This window comes from Pipistrellus kuhlii, unplaced genomic scaffold, assembly GCF_014108245.1.
Source record: "Pipistrellus kuhlii isolate mPipKuh1 unplaced genomic scaffold, mPipKuh1.p scaffold_m20_p_35, whole genome shotgun sequence".
NCBI classification, from domain to species: domain Eukaryota; kingdom Metazoa; phylum Chordata; class Mammalia; order Chiroptera; family Vespertilionidae; genus Pipistrellus; species Pipistrellus kuhlii.
Genome location: NW_023425535.1, coordinates 2,797,556 through 2,818,648, shown reverse-complemented (window position 1 = coordinate 2,818,648; position 21,093 = coordinate 2,797,556). Strand labels below are relative to the sequence as shown.

General features: G+C 41.9%; 1 protein-coding gene and 1 non-coding gene across 5 annotated transcripts in view; one reads left to right on the top strand and one right to left on the bottom strand.

Moving 5' to 3' along the window:
- Positions 1 to 21,093, top strand: part of MAPK8 (mitogen-activated protein kinase 8) — a 103,677-nt gene that overhangs the window by 27,617 nt on the left and 54,967 nt on the right. The window lies entirely within an intron of this gene.
- LOC118732193 lies at positions 8,851 to 8,977 on the bottom strand. The gene has a single exon (XR_004992077.1). It is a non-coding gene; the product is annotated as a small nucleolar RNA SNORA38 (small nucleolar RNA).

The window sequence follows — 21,093 nt, the reverse complement described above, 5'->3', positions numbered from 1 at the left end:
ACAAAAAACAACATTTGCAAATGAAAAAGGTTTTGTTTCTTCTTTCACAATCTGTATACCTTTTATTTTTTCTTGTCACTTCCATTATGATATAGGAGTGGTGAGAGGATTATTGTTTAAATTCTTGTCTTGTTCCTGAACTTAGAAGGAAAGTATGAACTTTCTTACCATTGGGATAATGTTAAGTGTACAGTTTGGGGTTGTCATTTTGTTTTGGTAGTTGTTCTTTATCAAATTGAGGAAGTTCCCTTCTATTCCTAGTTTAATAAGAGTTTTTATAATGAATGGCTTTTAGATTTTGTCAAATGCTTTTTCTTCTTCAATTGATATCACAATGTAATGTTTGTTACATTAATAGACTTTAGAACCAGCATTGCATACCTGATATATGTCCCTCTTGGTTGTGGTATAGAATTACTTTTACACATTGTTGTATTTGACTGCTAATTTTTTTCAAGATTTTTGCATCTATGTTTATAATAGACTAGAGGCCTGGTGCATGAAATTTGTGTGCGGGGGGGTGTGGGGGAAGACACTCACAGCTCGCCCTGCACCCTCTCTAATCTGGGACTCCTCAGGAAATGCCCAACTGCCTTTCACAGTCTTGGACTGCTAGCTCCTAACTGCTCACCTGACTGCCTGCCTGCCTGATTGCCCCTAACCACCTTTGCCTTGCCCCGCACCCAGGACCCAGGATTCCCTCCTCTGACCAGTCACAGGCATCCAGGACCTGGGCTTCTCTCCCTCTGGATGAGTAAGAATCCTAGATATTGTAAAGGAGACAACTAGAAGTATACACTCACTATACTCTCTCCCTCTGGCCAGCCGCAGGCACCCAGTACCCAGGCTAGCTTCGCCCAGGTTGACTGCAGCCACAGGAGACTGTGGGCAGGTGACTTCACCTGAGCCACAGCCGCAGGCACCTGGGACCACAGGCCAGGCAGCTTGTCCATCTCCCGGGCTGCAGCCTCAGCCGCTGGTGCCCGGGACCATGGGCCGGTCGGCTTGTCCCTCTCCTGGGCTGCAGGTTCAGTGAGGTCTGCAGATCATCATAATGTTGTTATAGTTCATTAAACCATTGTTGCTCTAGTGTATCATGAGCACTCACTGCGCCATTACCAAAACCCCATCTGTGTCAAGTATTCAAGAATCAAAATGTATACCATTAATGATTTTGGGAAAAAGTCGTTATCTTTAGCCAGACTGAGTAGTTCAAAAAGAGAGAAGCTACAAACTATCTGTATCTCAAGTGAAGAGGAACATCACAACAGACTCTGCAGCCTAAGGGATTATCATAAACAAGTATACATAATAGTTGAACAACTTAGATGAAATGGACAGTTTCTTTTTAAACATATATGCTACCCAGACTGACACAGTGAGAAAGCTGCATGTTCATTAGGGTAATGAGAAATTGAGTTGTAAAGGAAAATGTCCCCAAGGCTCTGGCCTCACAAGGAACACTAATTGGATGGCCCACTGCTGGCCAAGCTGCACTTCTCCAGTCCTGGTGTCTACAATCTTGAAATAGACTGAGGATGGCAAACAGATTTTACAATATCTTTCTGGGTTATTATAGTTATCAAAATTTACCTGCTTAGAAATTAAAATTAAACACTTTGAAAGGTATCAGCTTATTTACAAAATAAAAAAATCAATTACAAGTACATAAATAACTTTTTAATGAAAAACAGCTATTTTCAAAAAGAGAAAATAATATAACCTGTTGTGATACCACAGGTGTCTGAGCCTCTGGAAAACTACATTGGAGAGTGCATTGGAAAGGTGAATGATATGCCTTTCTGAACTGACTTTTTGTCTTTAGTATTTCAGAGTTGTCATTTCCTTGTCTCTGACGTGCACAGTTTCAGAGAAGTCTGGTCATTTTTACCCTGTATCTGGATGAATTCTGGGAATTGTGCATCTCATACCTCCTTGCAGTTGTCCTTTGCTTCAGCCTTGTGGAGTTGTGCCTTGTGCATATATATATGGAAGTTAGTTTTCATCACAGCCGTAAGAGGACCCCATGCTCCTGTCTGGAGCTCTTTCTCCCAGGATCTTTCTTTTCCCAACTCTGTCCTCAGAATTCCAGTCGCCTTCATCTTCCTCATCTGGCTCCTCCTTAACTCAATGAAGTGCGTATGCTCTGTGTAGTGGAGCTCTTTCTGAACAGTGGTCTGGAAAGGGCCCCAGTCAGAATGGCCAGACAGTAATAGGGCTTATCTAATTTGTTTCCCTTTTTTAGGAGTTGAGACCTAATCTCGGTTGTCCAGTGTCTGATAACAGTATCTTATTTTCTGCTCTTTCTAATCACTGAAATAGGATAAATCTAATCCCACTTATCCACCATACCAGAACAGAAGTCAGCTTTATCCATTTTTATTTTTAGAGTTGCTTTAAGAACTATTGTTTTAGAAACACTGAATCCTATTTAGAATATAATGTATAGTATGGACAATGAAATTAACAAATATTTGCTAACTGTTGTGGATCTGGGTTAAGACATACTAATAGCTTTGGTAATTAAATATAATAAGTAAAGGAAATGTCCTTCCAGGACATTCATTCTTGAAGTTATAGATTTCATTTTTTATTTGTTCAAGTGGCATATATTATTTGGTGCTTCCTGTAGGTCAGGCACTAGGCTTAGGCTTTCAGGATACAGAATGAATAAAACAAGCATTTCCTGCCTGCTAGGAGAGTTTCTAGTCTAGTAGAGAAGAGCATTATAAAAATAAGTCAACAATTAGAATCTGATAAATACACTGGAAAAGAGCATGGAGTCATGAAAATGTATAAGGTCACGCAGTTTAGACTGTAGAGTCGGGCAGAGTTCCCCGTTGGTAGTTGTCAGTTAAGCTGAAACTTGAGATTTGAAGGATGAACAGGAGTTTAGAAATAAGGAGAAGAAGTAGGATGAGTAGAACATGTGCAGAGCTAAGAGAAGCATATGCAGTAGCTATCAGGAGAGGGTCTTGCATGTTCCAAGGACCTGAGAGAAGGCTAGTGTTGGAGAGCGTGCCATTTGCTGAGAGAAGGAACTCTGGAAGGCAACCAAGTACGTATTTTGCAGGTGTTGAATTGGAGGTGCCTTTGGAATATCCATATGATGTAGGAGAGATCAGAGTTGAAAATACTCATTTTGATTTCTTTTGTTGAGGTGATAATTGCTGTGAATGAAATTAGCCAGAGCAAAAGAACATAGAAAAAGATGTTCCCCTTTTTAGTGTCCAAGTAGAAAGGATGAGGAATCTTTAAAGAAGCCAAAGAAGAACTGGTTTGAACAAACCAGTTCAATTAATTATTAAAGAAGCTACAGAGGATTAGCTTCCTATAATTGCTTTAACAAATTACCACAAATGTAGTGGCTTGACCCAATAGAAATGGAGAAGTCAGAAGTCTGAAAGCAGCAGTACTGGGGCTTGAAATCCAGGTGTGGCAGTGCTGTGCTCTTCCCATGCCTGTTTCAGCTTGAGGTGGTTGCCAACATTCCTTGATCTATGGCCACACCACTCCATTCAGTCCTGTTTGTGTGGTCACATTGCCTTCTCTTTTTTGTGTTTAATCGCCCTCTGCCTAATAAGGACATTAGTGATAGCATTTAGGACCCACCTGGATAATCTCAAGATCCTTAATCATCCTGCCAAAGCTTTGCTCTGAGCTGTTTTTATCTTTACAACATTTTTAACACCAAATATGTGGGGGTTTCCCCCCCTCATAACAACCAGTTCTCCAGCTCTGGATATCCTACAATACCTGGGTATCCTACAATTTAATTCTGTGTATACTCCAGAACACATGTGTCAAACACAAGGCCCGCGGGCCAAATCCGTCCCGCCAGGCCTTGCAATGTGGCCCGCACCGCGCTGTCATCACTGCACTCCGCTGCGTTTCCATCACAATGACAGTTTATGACTGTTCAGTAAACCATTCGGCCCGCGATTTAGGCTGGATTTTAGATTTTGGCCCCTTCTCTGATTGAGTTCGACACCCCTACTCCAGAGGTTAAGATCTCAGTCCCACAAGATTACCTCCACTTCTGATGCCAGTTGCAAGTCTGGGCCACTAGTACTTCGGGCCAAATGGCTATTCCTCACCACCTCTCCCCTCAGGTTTGATAATACTGGAAATAGCTCACAAACCTCAGAAAGCACCTAATACAGTACTAGTGGCCCGGTGCACAGATTCGTGCACATTGAAAGGAAATTAATTAGAAGAAGTATTTTAATATAGCTATTCACCCTTTCTCTATAATAGAAGTGTCAACCAATTTCATGATAGACAATGACAGCTGTATAACATGAGCTTTAAAGGAGCAAGTTTTTGTGTATATGTCTTATATGGGTTTGGGAAGGATGGTAGCATTGGAGAGTAAGCAAGATACCTATGCCACCATATGAGAGAGCAGCATGTGAAGTGAAAAGATGGTTTAACTCAAAGCGAAGGAGCAAAGCAGATACTGAGAAAAATGATTGAGGCTGCAGGGAAATTTGGAGCTGCATTTCTAATAGCTCCAGAGAAAGATTTAGGAGGTTGAGGAGGAGTGAAGACCTTGGTCAAGGTCAGAGGTGTAGAATGCCATGAGTTGGTGGTGGGCATTTGGTTGGGCATTTTTTTAAATAAATGAGGAATGAGAGCCATGATTAATTTTGTCTCATTCTTTTCTTTGTAACGGATGGTGGGTCCAGTTCCCAAAATAATTGACTAACTTGACCTGAAGTGAAAGCTTCAGGTGGTGGCAGTTTTACCTGCCTGAAGAGGCAAAGGCTGCAGTTTTCAGAGGGTTCCTTCCAACTGTTTTCATGAAAAGGCAGTAGGAAGCCAGAAGGGAAGGAGGCAGAGAAAAGAAGGCGGCGCCATACCTAAACACCCGTGGAAATGTGTGTGGTCAAGTTATCAGTTAAAAACCTGGATGATTGGCTGGGTGGATTTGTAGTATTTTGAGTACTAAGTGGGTTACTCATTGAACATAGCACATCTGTGTTGTTCTCCCATTCTCTCACAGTTAGCCAAGGTATTTAAGGAATGTAAATTAAATGGTAAATAGAGCAACATAAGAGTAAAGCAAGTTCATATGATATGGGTTCCTCAGTGACAACAGATAAATTAGAGATAACTACATTTTGTCACCTTTGAAAATTATTATAAGTAAAATATGATTCAAATAAAGCTTGGAAAGTTTAGGCTAACAGATTTGCTTCTCTATATACATTTTTAAAGCACAGATTTTGTGAGCTAGTTTTGAGCTTCCAGATTCTGTCTTTATTCCTAAAGAGGTACGCCCTGTTTAAAATCATTGCCAAATTGACCATCTGCTGTTGTTTCAAAACTAGTTACTAGTTTTTTATTATATACTTAACCAAACTGTTCATTCCTGATTTGGTGAGTTTCACATCAGTGTAGATAAACTTGTCAGAAACTGATTGAATATCTGTTGGCAGCCCTTGTCAGCATACATTTCTAAACTGACAGGCTCGGTAGCTAGGTTCTCATTGTTGATATAGTCTCTAGCCTCCCAGAGCTGTTAGATTTATCTTCATGATTAATTTAAATTCGAAATATATTTATTAAATATCTGTTATAGACAAGGCAATGTGCTAACTACTTTGAGAAACTTTAAAAAAAAAGTAATAAAACTTGTCTGTCCTCCAAATGCCTACATGAGAAGATAGAATGTATGTAAATATGCCAAAATCTTGTTGTAGTAATTGCTGAGACAAGTAAAGTTAAAAATGCTGTAGAAGTTAAAGAATTCCTAGCCAGGTTGTGACATAATCCTACATGTCTCCTTTTCCTCTCTGTTTTCGTTTCCTCAGAAAGAATCTAGGTAGATGCTTTATAAGTGAAAATAATCTAAAACATAGTGATTCAGAAAAGTTAAAACAAATTCATGGATGTTTACAAAAAAGTAAGAATGATATCAGATGTAGTAGAATTCAAGGCATAAAACAGTAAACAGAACAGAAAGGGTTTTTTTAAATTGATAAATCATAGTGGGAGACTTTAACATACTTATCTCTGAGAGTAAGTATGTAGGAAATAAATAAGACAATAATATTAGAAACCTAGATAATCTTATCAGAAACTTCCAGTTCATGGCTGAGTCAGTGTTTCCATTAAATCCCCCCCCCCCTTTTTAATATATATTTTTTATTGATTTCAGAGAAGGGAGAGAGAGAGAAAGAAACATCAACGATGAGAGGGAACCGTTGATTGGCTGCCCCCTACATGCCCCCTACTGGGGGGTTGAGCCTGCAACCCAGGCATGTTCCCTGACTGAATTGAACCATGATCTCCTGGTTAATAGGTTGATGCTTAACCACTGAGCCAACGCCAGCTGGGCTGAGCTCCTCTATTTCCTTATGGTTAACTCTGTCTCAACTACTGTATGCTGTCTCAGTTTGGCTTGTAAATTAGCCAGTATACGAGCCTTGGGTTCTTTGTTGGTTTTTGGTAGAAAACCAATCCTAAATATTATGTATAAAACAAATGTAAGACTCTAAGAAGTGGAGAGGAGAAGGCACCTAATGACTCAAATAACATGATGTCAGAAATCTTGGATTTTCTTACTGCTTCATATATAACAGAATGGATGTGGAGAAGCTGGCAACCCAGAAATGTTGGGTGCAGACAAAAGCCCCAAGAAAAGTCTATGTCCTCTAGCCAACGACAGGAAAAAAGATAGCTTAATGAGACAGAAAACTTTTAAACAGTAACCACTCCACTGTTGCCAAATACACAGAAATAATCATCCTGATTAGCAAAGCCAAATTTGGTTCTAGACTTTACCCTCCTCAGATGTCATAGGTATCCCTGGAGGTGATGAGGGGAGCAGTGAAGATACACTGCTCCCAGCCAGCATGCTGTTAGTGAGGATGCTGAGCTCTCACCTTCACTCGGTGTAATGAGTTCTGCTTTCCCTTCCCCCTCACCTATGGTCAGTAAAAACCTAATGAGCAACCGGGCCTCTGCCAGGCAGTAATGAGGCTGTGACCTTCTTACCGACCAGAGCAGTGTCAGATGAAGCATACTCTAACCGATTATTTAAATAGGGTCCAGTCTCATAACATCATACCTTAAGTATCCAGGTTTCATTTGAAAATACCTTTTATCAAGAGCCAGAAATGTATCAACTCAAATTAGAAAAAAAACAATGCATGCCAAAACTAAGATAGTACAGATGTTAGAATAAACTGACAAGGATTTTAAAATAGCCATCAAGAAAATGTTTCAATATTAGACCGGTGCAGCCACAGTGGAAAACAGTATGGAGTTTCCTCAAAAAATTAAAAATGGTATTCCCATTTGACCCAGTAATACCACTTAAAGGAATATATCCCAAGAAACCAGAAACACCAGTCAGAAAGGAAATATGCACCCCTATGTTTATAGCAGCACAGTTTACAATAGCTAAGATTTGGAAACAGCCTACATGCCCATCAGCAGATGAGTGGATTAAAAAACAGTGGCACATTTACACAGTGGAATGCTACACTGCTATAAAAAAAAGAAGGAACTTTTACCATTTGCAACAGCATGGATGGAACTGGAGAGCATTATGCTAAGCTAAATAAGCCAGTCAGAGAAAGATAAATATCACATGACCTCACTCATATGTGGGATATAATGATCAACATAAATTTATGAACAAAATTAGATCCAAAGACAAGGTGGCACTGAACAGACCTTCCCACCTCAGAGAAGGCAGGGAGGGAGGGTCAGAGATCATCTAAAGGACTTGTATGCATGCACATTAGCATAACCAATGGTCACAGTAGGGGAGTGAGGGCATGTGCTAGGGGGTGGGAGCTGCCAGGGAGAAGTCAATGGGGGGTAGGGGGAGAAAAAGACTTATGTAATACTTTAAACAATAAAGAACTTTAATTAAAAAATGTTTGAACAAGCAATTACATACTTGAAAAAAATGAAAAAATAAAAATTCTCAACAGTTAGTTTAGCAATCTGAATGAAATGCACGAATTGCTTAGAAAGCAGAAGCTACCACAACTCACACAGTCTGATATAAATCACTTGCATAGCCCTGTAACCATTAAAGAAACTGCATTTGTAATTTTAAAATGAAAGGCCTAGATGGTATCACTGGTGTGTCCTACCAAATGCTTGAAGAATCCACAAGATTTCTACACAATCTCTGCCAGGAAATACAAGATGAAGGAGCCCTTCCTAATGCATGTTATGAAACCTGCTGCTAAGGCCAGACAAAGTGGGAAAAAGAAAACTACAGTCCAGTATCTTTCATAAATATAGATAAGAAAATTTCTTAACGAAATATAAGTGATTATAACTCAACAGCATATAAAAAATTATACACTATTTCCAAGTGGACTTTACTCCAGGGATGAGTCATATTTGAAAATAATTCAGTATTATTGCCCATATTAACAGGACAATGAAGAAAAATCACCATTATGTCAGTTGCTGCAGAAAAAGCATTTGACAAAGTTGAGTACTTATGACTAAATCTCTATGAAAGCTAGGAATAGAGAACTTCAACTTGATAAGGAACATGTACAGAAAACATACAGCATCATACTTGGTGAAAGAATGAATACCTTCCTCCTGTGACTGGGAACAAGGTGGCAAGGATGTTCATTCTCATCACTATTATTCTCACAGTGTTAGAAATTCCAGCCAACACAAGCAGTCTTGGGGGGAAGGCATTCAGTTTGGAATGGGAGAAATAAAGCTGTACTGTTAGCATATGACATGATCATATGTGTAGAAAATTCCAGGTAATCTGCAAACAAACAAAAAACAGGAACTAATAAGTGAGCTTAGCAAAATCACCTGATACAAATCCAACATGCAAAAATTATTATTTTTTTTTTCCTGTGTGGGATGGTTGATCTTGAGCCTGCAGGGAGCAAGCTGGCTCCAGACTTCTCCAATTTCACATTTCTTTGCCTCCAATTACAAAAATTAATTTATACTCTAGCAATGAACATGTGGAAATGGAAATTAAAAATACAATACCAGCCTGAAACCGGTTTGGCTCAATGGATAGAGCGTCAGCCTGGGGACTGAAAGGTCCCTTGTTCGATTCTGGTCAAGGGCATGTACCTTGGTTGCAGGCACATCCCCAGTAGGGGGTGTGCAAGAGGCAGCTGATTGATGATTCTATCTCATCGATGTTTCTAACTCTCTATTCCTCTCTCTTCCTCTCTGTAAAAAATCAATAAAATATATACTAAAAAAAATTTACATTATAAGGAATGTAAGACTCAAAGGCAACAATTATAAAAAAAAATACAATACCATTTTCAGTTGCTCAGAAAAGTGAAATATTTAGCTATGAACCTAACAAAGCATTGTATAGGACTTCTATGCTGAGAACTCTCAAATTCTGATGAAGGAAAAAACACATAGAGGAAAATCTTTGGGACCTACAGCTAGGTGAAGAGTATAATCAATGACTCGTCCTTCACCAAAATTAAAGACATTTGCTCTCTTCAAAGACCTTGTGAAAGGAATGAAAAGCTGCATGCTGGCAGAAAAACACATAGCTGATGAACTCAAAACTAAAATATATAAAGAACTCTTTAAGCTCAGGAAAAGAAAATAATAGTCTAACTAGAAAATGGGCAAAAGACATGAAGAAAAATTTTATTGAAGAAGTTGTATAGATGGCAAGTAAGCACATGAAAAGACATTCAGAATCACTGGCCATCGGGGAAATGCAAATTAAGATTATAGTGCTACTGGAGGCCCGGTACACTAATTTGTGCACCGGTGGAGTCCCTTGATGTGGTCTTTGGAGATCTGCCGAAACTGGCAGTCCAATGCCACCTGCCACTCCTGCCTGCTGATCCCACTCTTTGCACCTGCTGCCACCACTGCTCGATAGCGCTACATGGCATCTGGCACCCATCGGTCAGCTGAGCAGCACTCTCAATGTGTGTGCCATAGGGACCAGTTGTTTGGTCATTCAGTTGCTTAGGCTTTTATAGATATAAAGATATTTTCTTACACCTATGAGAGTCATTAAAGTAAAAATGTGATGGTACCAAATGCAAGGATGCAGAGAAACTGGATTCATTCACTGCTGGTAGGATTGTAAAATGGGATAGGCACTCTGGAAAACAGTTTGGCAGTATTTTTAAAAGCTAAACAAACTCATCATATGACCCAGTAACCACACTCCTGGCATTTATCCACAGAAAAACATTTTCCACACAAAAACGTATGCATGATTTTACTTGCAATCGCCAAAACCTGTTCACTGAAATGCTTTGCAGTAGGTGAGTAATTAAATTAATGCATAGTGCATCCATATTGTGGAATCTACTCATCAATAAAAAAGGAATGGGACATATGCATCAACTCAAATAGATTTTAAAGGCATTTATGCTGAATGAAAAAGACCAATCTTAGAAAATAACTTTGTGAGTCCATTTATATAATATTTTTGAAATGACAGAATTGTAGAACTGGAGTTAGTTGTTGGCAGAGATGAAGAATATGGGAAGGGGAGAGGGAGTTAGTATTTTTTGTGTTGATGGGATAGTTCTATATTCTAATTGTGATGATAGTTACACAAATCTACAAATGATAAAGTGGTTGAGAACTATAAACACATTGTGCCAATATCAGTTTTCTAGTTTTGATTTTATAGTTCAATAAGATGTAACTTTTGGAGAAGTATGGTACATGGTACACGGGACTGACTACCTTTGTAACTTTCTGTCTAACCTAATAATGATAATATGCAAATTAGCCATCACTCTGCTACACAAGCCATGCCCACCAGCCAATCAGAGCAAGTATACAAATTAAACCAACAAAGATGGGGGTTAATTTGCATACACGGAGGGATGGAGGGAGGAGTGAAGACTGAAGACAGCATAGAAGGAAGAGGGAGGGAAAGTGTAAAGCAAGGTGGCTGTGGCTGCTGGAGGGAAAGCACTGGCAGTGCGTGTGGGGCGGGGTGAGGTGTGCAGTGTCAGCGTTAGGAGGCAGTGGGGGCAGCGTGCACGGTGGGTCGTGTGGGTGGGGTAGGGCACATAGCAGCAAGCATGGCCCCAGAGGCAGTGGCATTGGGTGTGGTGGGTCGGGGCGGGCATCGGTGGCTGCAGCATGCATGGCCATGGAGAGGGTGGCGGCAGTGGGGCGAGCTGGACAGGACCACACCTGCCCACCGCAGCAGGAAAGGTGAGGGAGTGGGAGAGGTGGTTGGAGGGGAGCCCACTGGAAGTCTTGGAGGAATATTCCTGCAACAGGTGCCTAGTAAATCTATAATTATATATAATAATAAAAGCATAATATGCTAATTAGACCGGACAGCTAAATGGCCTTCTGGTCATCCTTCCGGATGACCTTCCGGATGAAGTCAGGGCTGAGAGGGCTGAGCCCCTTGCATGAATTTCATTCATCGGGCCTCTAGTTTCAAAATAAAATATTAAAAGAAAATTCTAGCTATAGCATCAAGTTAAAAAAGCAACACTAACCTATGGATTCAAGGATCACAGGAGCCGAAACCGGTTTGGCCCAATGGATAGAGCATTGGCTTGGGGACTGAAAGGTCCTGGGTTCCATTCCGGTCAAGGGCATGTACCTTGGTTGTGGGCATATCCCCAGTAGGGGGTGTGCAAGAGGCAGCTGATCGATGACTCTCTCTCTCTCCCTTCCTCTCTGTACAAAATCAATAAAATATATTAAAAAAAAAAAGATCACAGGAACTCACCTTGGTAAAATAAAAGGAAATCCTCACTTAGCTTTGTTACAGTGAAACAGCATAGAATTATCTAGAGGGGGGAGAGAATCACCTTTCATGGTGTCACACCCAGAAGACATCGGAACTTAACACATTGCGGGCAGATCATAAGCATTCTTGTGTATTCATATTACACAGTGTTTTACATAAATGTTAAAGGCAGCCCTTAAAATTAAATACCTATTGCATTTTGAAGTTTTTTATTACATGTTTTTACAAGCTAATATATTTTTAATGTATGATACTTTGTAAAACGTTTTTTTGTACTTGTTCAATAGAAGCTTATCTGGCCACTGGATACAGCTAGCAATAAAACTACTGGGTTGCAATGGGTTAGGTAAAAAGAAAACAATTTAAATTCTACACCTAAGAAAGGGGAAATTCAGACACTTCAAGCAAACAAAAAACTCAGTGTTTGAAAAGGAAATTTCTTCACCAAAGGAAATTTGAAGGATGTGCTCTAGGAAGAAGGAAAGGGATTCTCAGATGAAAAGCCTGAAATGTAAGAAAGAGTGAAAAGCACAAAAAGTAGTAAATAGATCAGTAAATCTAAACAGTGATTTATATAAATCAGTGATCATATCTTATAGGTATATATAATTGACTTTTAAAGAGGAAGGGGGAGGGAGGGAGGGAGGGAGGGAGGGAGGGAGGGAGGGAGGGAGACAAAGACATCAGTGTGAGTGATACATCAGTCAGTTGCTGCCTGCATAGCCCCTACCAGGATCCCCACTCAGGCATGTGTCCTTGACATGGAATTGAACCGGAAACCTTTTAGTACTCTGGACAATGCCCAACCAACTGAGCCACATCAGCCAGGTCTCATGGGCTTTTTTTTTTTTTTTTTTTTTTTTTTAAGTAGAATTAATGTATGTATATGACATTAATAGCATAACTCAAAGAGGGATGGATGAATGGCTTTAGTATTCTCAGGTACTTGGTAAGGAGAATAAAGATAACTTTGCAGAGTATAAATTAAACAGCATGTATGTTATAATAAAGACTAGCAACTATAAAGAAATAGAAAGAGTAACTTCTTAAATAGAGGGGTGTCAAACTCAATCAGAGAAGGGGCCAAAATCTAAAATCCAGCCTAAATCGCGGGCCGAATGGTTTACTGAACAGTCATAAACTGTCATTGTGATGGAAACGCAGCGGAGTGCAGTGATGACAGCGCGATGCGGGCCACATTGCAAGGCCTGGCGGGACGGATTTGGCCCGTGGGCCTTGTGTTTGACACATGTGGTGTAAACCATGATGTAAGGAAAAGTATGAAATCCAAAAGAAAAACAAAAGCAGTCCACAGAATGTGTACAAATAATAAAAAGGTGGACATAAATCCAAATATATCATTAGTAATACATTAATTATAAAAAGAGCTAAGCCATTAATCTTGAGTGTTAGACTTGCTTTTTTTTTTAAGTAGGTACTGGATCAATTTATTTTTAATAATGAATTTTAATTATTGTGATTTACTTGAACAATTTGGAATATAAACACAGTCATTTTTTCTCCAATTCATTCTTGAGTTCTTACATGCCCTTACTAACAACAAGTCTAATACCTACCCCAGAAAACTGCCCCTAGCATCTGAAATTGGGTACAAATCTTAATCAGAAGTCCCCCTTTTCACAGTTAAATCCTCAAGAGTTCTGTATTACACATTAGCTGGAAAACTTTAAAAGAGCATACACTAGTAATTTTCTATTTCTATTATAGACAATAATTTAAATTTGTAGATAACTACACCTTAATGATATTTAAGATGAGTTATTCCCAAAATAGTATTTGCAGAACCTGCAGACTGGACTTGTTAAGTACCATTCACTTAAATATTGAAAAATACCTTCAAATAATTATTTTCATCTTTGTGGGTCAATATTAAGAACTTACTTCTCATAATATTTGCACAATTTGTTTAAGCTGACCATCCCATTGTAGAAATAAAATAAATATATTGACACCATAAAAAAAAAATCTTAATCAGTTTCCTCCCAGAAGCCTTTATGGCTCTACTAGTACCAGTGTCTAACCAGTTGCTCAAGCCAAAAACAAAATCTGGGAGTCATTCTTAATTCCTCTTTATCCTTTCTTCACTACCATGCATCTAACCCATCAGAAAGTCCTACTAACTCTACCTCTAAAATATATCCTAAAAGTTTTTATTCACTCTTCCCCATCACCACCATTACCAAGACACTATTAGCCCTTGCCTGTACAATTGCAATGGCCTATAAGTTTCCTACTTTTACTCTTGCCCATATAAGATTCATTTTCCGTGTAGCAGCCAAACATATATTTTTAAAGGTAAATCAGATCATGTTTTTTTTTTTTTTTTTAAATCAGTCTTTATTGTTCATATTATTACAAAAGTTCCTCATTTCTTCCCCCCTCCACCAGGTCCCCACCCCACCCTCCGCCCCCTTCCCATCCCCCATTGTCCTCATCCATAGGTGCACAGTTTATGTTCAGTCTCTTCCTCCCTCCCTTTTTCCCCGATAGTAAATCCCTTTTCAGATAGTAAATCAGTTACTTAGCATTTTCTCATATCAATAATACCTCCACATAGATACATTTCACACAAAAGACATTTCCAAATAGGTCACCCAGCCTCATCCAGGCCCCACCCAAGGCACTCACAGATCAACACCCCAGCGCTATACTAACTCAACACATCCAGATCTAAGCCTTCATCACTTGATTCAGCAGACCCTCAAGTTCCCACAAAAGTTTCCAGCCATGTCTGAGAGGCAGCCTTGGAGCGGGGGTAGGCGAGGAGCGAGCTGTTCCGGGCCTGGTTGCTCCGGGCCTGGCCTCTGTTGCTCTGGTCCGTTCCACAACCAGCTGCTCCGGGTCTGGCCACTGCCGCTCCCGACCTGGTTGCTCCGGACTTGGCTGCTGCTGCTCCGGGCCTGGCCCCATTCAACCCGGTTGCTCTGGGCCTGGCTGCTCCGGGTCTGGCCGCTCCGGGCCCTGCCTCTCGAGGCCTGGCAGCTGCTGCTGCAGGCCTGGCCGCACCTGACCCAGCAGTTCCGGGCCTGGACATTCCCAACCTGGCAGCCGCTGCTCCGGGCCTGGCCGCACCCGACCCGGCTTCTTCGGGCCTGGCCGCTCCCAGCCTGGCAGCCGCTGCTCCGGGCCTGGCCGCACCTGACCCGGCTGCTCTCGGCCCGGCTGTTCCGAGCCTAGCCGCTCCCAGCCTGGATGCTACGGGCTTGGCTACTGCTGTTCTGGGCCTGGCTGCTCCCGACCCGGCTGCTCTGGGCCCAGCTTCTCCGGGCCCTGCCACTCCGGATCTGGGTGTTCCTGGACTGGCCACCTGGACTTGGCCGCTTCCACCTCAGGCCTGGCTGCCACTGCCCCAGGTCTGGCTGCTCCAGGCCCGGCTGCCACTGCCTTGTGCCTGGCCACTCTAGGCCTGGCCGCCGCCGTTCCAACATTCTGTCCTTTTTTTTTTTTTTTAATTTTAAAAACGCATTAATGTTGCAATGTTGGCTGCTGAGTTGAGTTCTGACTTAGTCTTTGATTTTTCAAGATCTTTGTGTTCTTTCTTAAGTAATTTTACTATCTTTTGCTCTCACTTGATTTCTTCACATTGAGAACTTCTTCAGTTTCTTCCTCCTTGTCCTGGAAGCTCAGCAGGTTGGCCTGTGGCACTCCTTTGTTCTCTGCGGGCTCCTGCGCTGCTTCAGCCTGTTGCCGGGGTCAGCACCGCCGCCCAGGACGCAGCCCCCAGCCTCGGCTCCATTGCCCGTGCTCAGTGGTCGAAGGCTCGCGGGCACCCCCCCCCCGCTCGCTGGGGGCCCCGTCGCCTGGTTCCTTGCTGGCGCCTGGCTGGCCGGTGTCCGGCAGGGGCTCCTGCTCCTCGTCGCGTTCCTTCATTCTGGAACTTTTTTTCTCCTTCCCGCTAGGGGAGTCTAGCATCAGAGTCAACAGACTGTCCTCTGCACACAGTGCGCAACTCTGGGGGCTCCGCTTTTTGCCACTCCCCCAGGACTCCACCACACAGCCCCGTCTCCCTCTGCTTGAGCCTGGGTCCCCAGGGATTGGCCTAGAGCTGGAGTTCAGGGCATTCGAGAGTGGGGCTCAGCACCGCCGGAAATTTTGTTTCTTCCCACCAGGGCAATACAGCATCAGAGTCAACATTCTGTCCTCTGCTGGCAGTGTGCGCGACTCCAGGGGCTCGGCCTTTCGCTGCTCTCCCAGGACTCCATCTCACAGCCCCGTCTCCCTCTGCTTGAGCTTGGGTCCCCAGTGATTGGCCCAGAACTGGAGTTTGGGGCAGTCGGGAGTGGGGCTCAGCACCGCCAGAGGCTTTGTTTCTTCCTGCTAAGGCAATCCAGCATCAGAGTCAACATTCCCTCTTCTGCGAGCAATGTGCGCGACTCCCGGGCCCTACTTTTCGCCGCTCCCCTGGGATTCCGCCTCACAGCCTGCCCGAGCCTGGATCCCCAGGGTCTGGTCCATAACTGGGGCTCAGCGCTGCCGGTTCGGGGGTTCAGCCCAGGCTGGGGGTTTTATTTCCTTCCTGCTAGGGAACGCCAGGCAGGCACCCAGCCTTCTCCTACTCTCCGGCTGTGACCTCTCCGCGCGCGTGCGGGCGCGCAGCATGTCTCCGTACTTTAGGCTTTTTTCAGCTCCTCTGATTTTCCTTCTGGTTTTCTCTTTTCTTCTTGTTGTAGAATTTTCAGTCAGTCGACTACCTGTAGCTCTGGGCAATGTCCACTCTACATTTTAGTTGTATTCCATTGAAATTGTTGTGTGTGCTGCGGTTAGGTGTCTACCTGAGCAGCCATCTTGGATCCTCCCCCTAGACTTGCTTTTTATGTCAGAAGTAAAGGCTAGGTGCATGAATTGGTGCACGGGTGTGGTCCCTCGGGGTGGCCTGCAGGGTGGCCAGGCACTGCCCCCTCACCTGCTCCACCATCCTGCCTGCAGGTTGATCAATCAGGGCTGGGCCCCCTGCCACTGCTGCTGGTTGGCGATCGGGTCCCCACTCACACCCACCTTCCCGCCACGGTCCAGCTTTTGTCAGGGTCCTTTGGGGCCTGCAGTGTCTCTACTGCCGTCAATGCCTCGTTGATGACACCCGCCATGTTCCGCTCCCCCCCTGGTGGTCAGCACACATCATAGCTAGCGGTCGAACTCCCAGTCAAAGGGATAATTTGCATATTATGTTTTTATTATATAAAATACTATTCCATTATATGTTTGTACCGCATTTTGTTTATTCATTTATCAACATTTGGACATTTGGGTTGTTTCCATCTTTTGTTGCTATTAACATTCATGTACAAGTTTTTAAGTACCTATTTTGGGTATAAGCCCAGGACTGAAATTGATGGCTTATATGTTAATTCTGTGGTTAACTTTGTCAGATATATGAGTTGCAGGTACTTTCTTCTATTCTGTGGGCTGTCCTTACCTTCTTAATAATGTCCTTTGATGGAGAAAGAGTTTTTAATTTTAGTGAAGTTCAAGTCATCCACTTCGTTGTTATTGTTGTTTGTGCTTTTGGTAGCATATCTAAAAAGACATTGCCAAATATAGATTCAAGAAGATTTATTCCTCTCTTTTAAGTGTTTTTACTTTTGTTTTTTTGACCCATTTTGAGTTAATTTTTTAGTATGGTGTAGTTAAGGTTTCAGTAAAAAAATCTTCTTACATAGCACCAGTCATTGGAGGAACCATTTTTACTCATTTAATTATTTGGTACTCTTGTTGAAAATCAAGTGATCATTGATGTATGGGTTTATTTCTGACTTTGCTTTATATACCAGTACCATAGTGTTTGATTACTGTAATTTTATAGTAAGTGTTAAAATCAGAAAGTGTGATTCCTGTAATTTTTTTGTATTTTAAAAAATATTAAATTTGAGAATGAAGTGGTCTTACCACTAATTTATTCCAAGACCAGAATTTTATGGATGAGGAAGATATGCCTCCAAAATTTAAATGAAATTGACCAATACTACACTGTGTAAGTACTTTGTGGCTTCTGAAATTTTTAAATTTCACATTCTGTTCTTCAGAAGCGACGCTGTTAAGAGTATTTCCAAGAGTTTAAGTCCTTCTGCTGCCTTCTCCCAGGGCCTCCTGCTCTGCTGGACAGTGGGATGGCAGTGGGAGGGACAACATCCTAAGTGAGCTCGGGTTGTCACAGTCCTAGCTGGATGGGACTCCTCAGTCAGAGAGAAGGCATCATCATTTTCTCATTTGCTCCTAAGAAATTCACTTTATTTTCAGTTCTCCTTTTCTGCTTTCTATCAGAGGCTGCCCCCCCCCCCTTTTTTTTTTTTTTTTTACTGCCGATAGCCCTTCCTCAGACCTTTGTAGTAGATATAAAATCTTATTTCCTGTAATGTCTTACAAACTTACATGTTTGGCACTGTAGTAGTGTGATGGTTGTGAAAAACTTATGGTTAAAAAAATATAAGGAGAGTTTGCCTTTAGTGTTTATCTTTTGTTGTCCATAAAATTCTTAATTCCATCCAAATTTGTCACCATCTATCCTTCATCTTTCCCCAATACCCACTTCTTAATTCTCTGCTGTCTTTTATAGATTGCAATTTATAATTCTCAAAACACACACCTTATTTGTTTTCATAGAGGAGACAATATGACATTTTCCTTACAGAATTAAAGTTTTTTTCTCGTATCCACTAGATGGCTCAAGTGCACCACTTTGACAGCCCATGTTGCTGTTTGCCTGCTCTGCCTGGGTTTCTGCTTTCTGAATACTGTGTGCTTCTCAGGCGGCTGGATGAGCTAGCTCTCCCTGAACCAGCTCCTCAGTTCCATACACGTTAGGGCAAGTGTCCCTGCATTTTGTGATTATTTACAAATTAAAATCAGCTAAAGTATTCTTCATATAAAAGCAAAGACATTGTTTTACAATGCTGAGAATATTGTGTTTTTTTACTTTCAAGAGTAATCTGTATATAAATCCCCTCAAACTGGGCATATACAATAGTTAATAAATCATTTTTTCTTCCCGACTCATAGTCATTTTGAGTTATTTTGCAAAATATGGTAGCACTTTGGGAGTTTTTATGACACTCAAGGGCTGTTTGCTTCATCTCGGTAGTAATATTTATTGAGTGTTCATGTTTTTGGAACTGTATTAGGAAGGGGGAGGAGATACCAGATGAATAAATAGGACATACTGCAATAATATTTTTCCTTGAGTGATGGCTGATGAGGTCATGTCGTAATCAATCATATGTTCAGGAGAATCTTACCTCTTTTTCACATTGTCTTTGTCGATACTTAGTGAAAATAAGTTTTAAAAACTGTGTTGTTTAGAAATATTTTGTATTCATCGTTAGTTGTTTTGACTTTGTATGTAGAAGGGAAGGGGGACTGAGATTGGTTGAAGGCTCATTTTGTACCAGTTTCTCAATATAGTTGTTCATTCCCACAAGATCTTATAAGACAAATACAAATATCTCCATTTTATAGATGAGAAAACTGAAGGATCAAATGTGTTGAGTAAGTTTTGCATGATTAAACAACTAGTAAGTGGAGGGCAGAATGTAGGTCTTGCTCAGACCTGCTTCAAAGCTCCTTTTTCTCTAGCCCACGGCATCTCCTGGGATGATGTGTCTGTGCTTCTGCAGAGGGAATCTGGTCTCTTTGGGATATCAAGGGTTGCTTTGTTCTTTTGACCAAGAGAAAAACTGTAATTTCCTGTAGTGTCAGAACCATTTTTAATAATGATTTTAACTGAATACTTCATATCCTAAAGCACATGTGTCAAACACAAGGCCCGCGGGCCAAATCCGTCCCGCCAGGCCTTGCAATGTGGCCCGCACCTCGCTGTCATCACTGAACTCCGCTGCGTTTCCATCACAATGACAGTTTATGACTGTTCAGTAAACCATTCGACCCGCGATTTAGGCTGGATTTTAGATTTTGGCCCCTTCTCTGATTGAGTTCGACACCCCTATCCTAAAGGCAGAAAACTCCAAATAGTGATTGTCTGTGATTGCTTTTTAAAAGACCTTTGATATAAAGAAATGTTTTGGCAAACTAGAGCAATCAGTCATTTTAACTCTTTAACAGATAACCTTATATAATAAAAGGGGAATATGCGAATAGGTCGAATGGCAGAACAACTGAACAACCAATCAAAGCATAATATGCTAATGATACACTAAGCTCAACCACTTGCTATGACATGCACTGACCACCAAGGGACAGATGCTTTGGTAGATTAGCTTGCTGCTGGGGTCCAGCCGATCAGGACTGAGCGAGATGGGCCGGACATACCCTGGAGCTCTCCCTCGATCCCTCCCCAGCCTGATCGTGCACTGGTGGGGTCCCTCAGCCTGGCCTGTGCCTTCTCACAATCCAGGACCCCTTGGGGGATGTTGGAGAGCTGGTTTCAACCTGATCCCGCAGGCCACTCGCCTTGGGAGGGCGACAGATGCAGGGCTCATGGCTGGTGAGCACTGCTGTGGCAGCACAAGCCTCTCCCAGTTGGGACTGAGAGGGAGCATCAGCTGGGAGCTGTAGGCGGCATTGGACTGCGGGTTTCAGCTTGATCCCTACAGGCCACCCAGATAGACCCTACCCTTGCACAAATTCATGCATCAGGCCTCTAGTCTATATATATATATAAAAGGTTAAGTGACTGAACAACAGAATGACCGGTTACAGGAGCTGAACCTTCCAGGAGCTGTACCCTGGTGGTCAGTTCGCTCTCACAGCCAACCTTCCATTGTCCCTTCCCCGAGCCAGCCAAATCTCACTGTCCCTCCTCCTCGCTGGCCCATCGGCCCCAGTTGGGGCAGCCGGCCAACCTCCTACAGCCCCTCTCCCTGGCCAACCTCCAGCAGTCCCAATCGCCCTGATTGCCAGCCAGGCCGAGGGACCCCACCTCTGCACAAATTGGTTCATCGGGCCTCTAGTCTTAGAATAATAACCTTCAACTTTGTGTAAAAATTGATTTATCCAGAGAAACTGCACCTAACATTAATTATTCAGTAATTGTGTCTGTATATGTATTTATAAATGTATATATTCAGTACACATAGTAATATCTATGAATTAATTCCATCAGTTTGAAAATATAGTATATTATTTAAAGAAAAGAGGCATGTTACTGATATAAAATATATGCAGATAATAATATGGACTAGATAACAGCTTCTTTTCATAAAGTCCTTGTATTTCTTTGTTTAAGGATCTGGTAGCTAAAGTGTAAAAGAGGAAATGTGGTCATTATCTACGTTTTTTAAATAGAAATAAACTATTTAAAAACTTATTAAAAGGGGTAGTTAATTTCTCCATGGCACTGGTATTACTTTCTTGGCTATGTAGTCTTTTTCCTTTTTCATTGTGTTGATGGGTACAGTCCT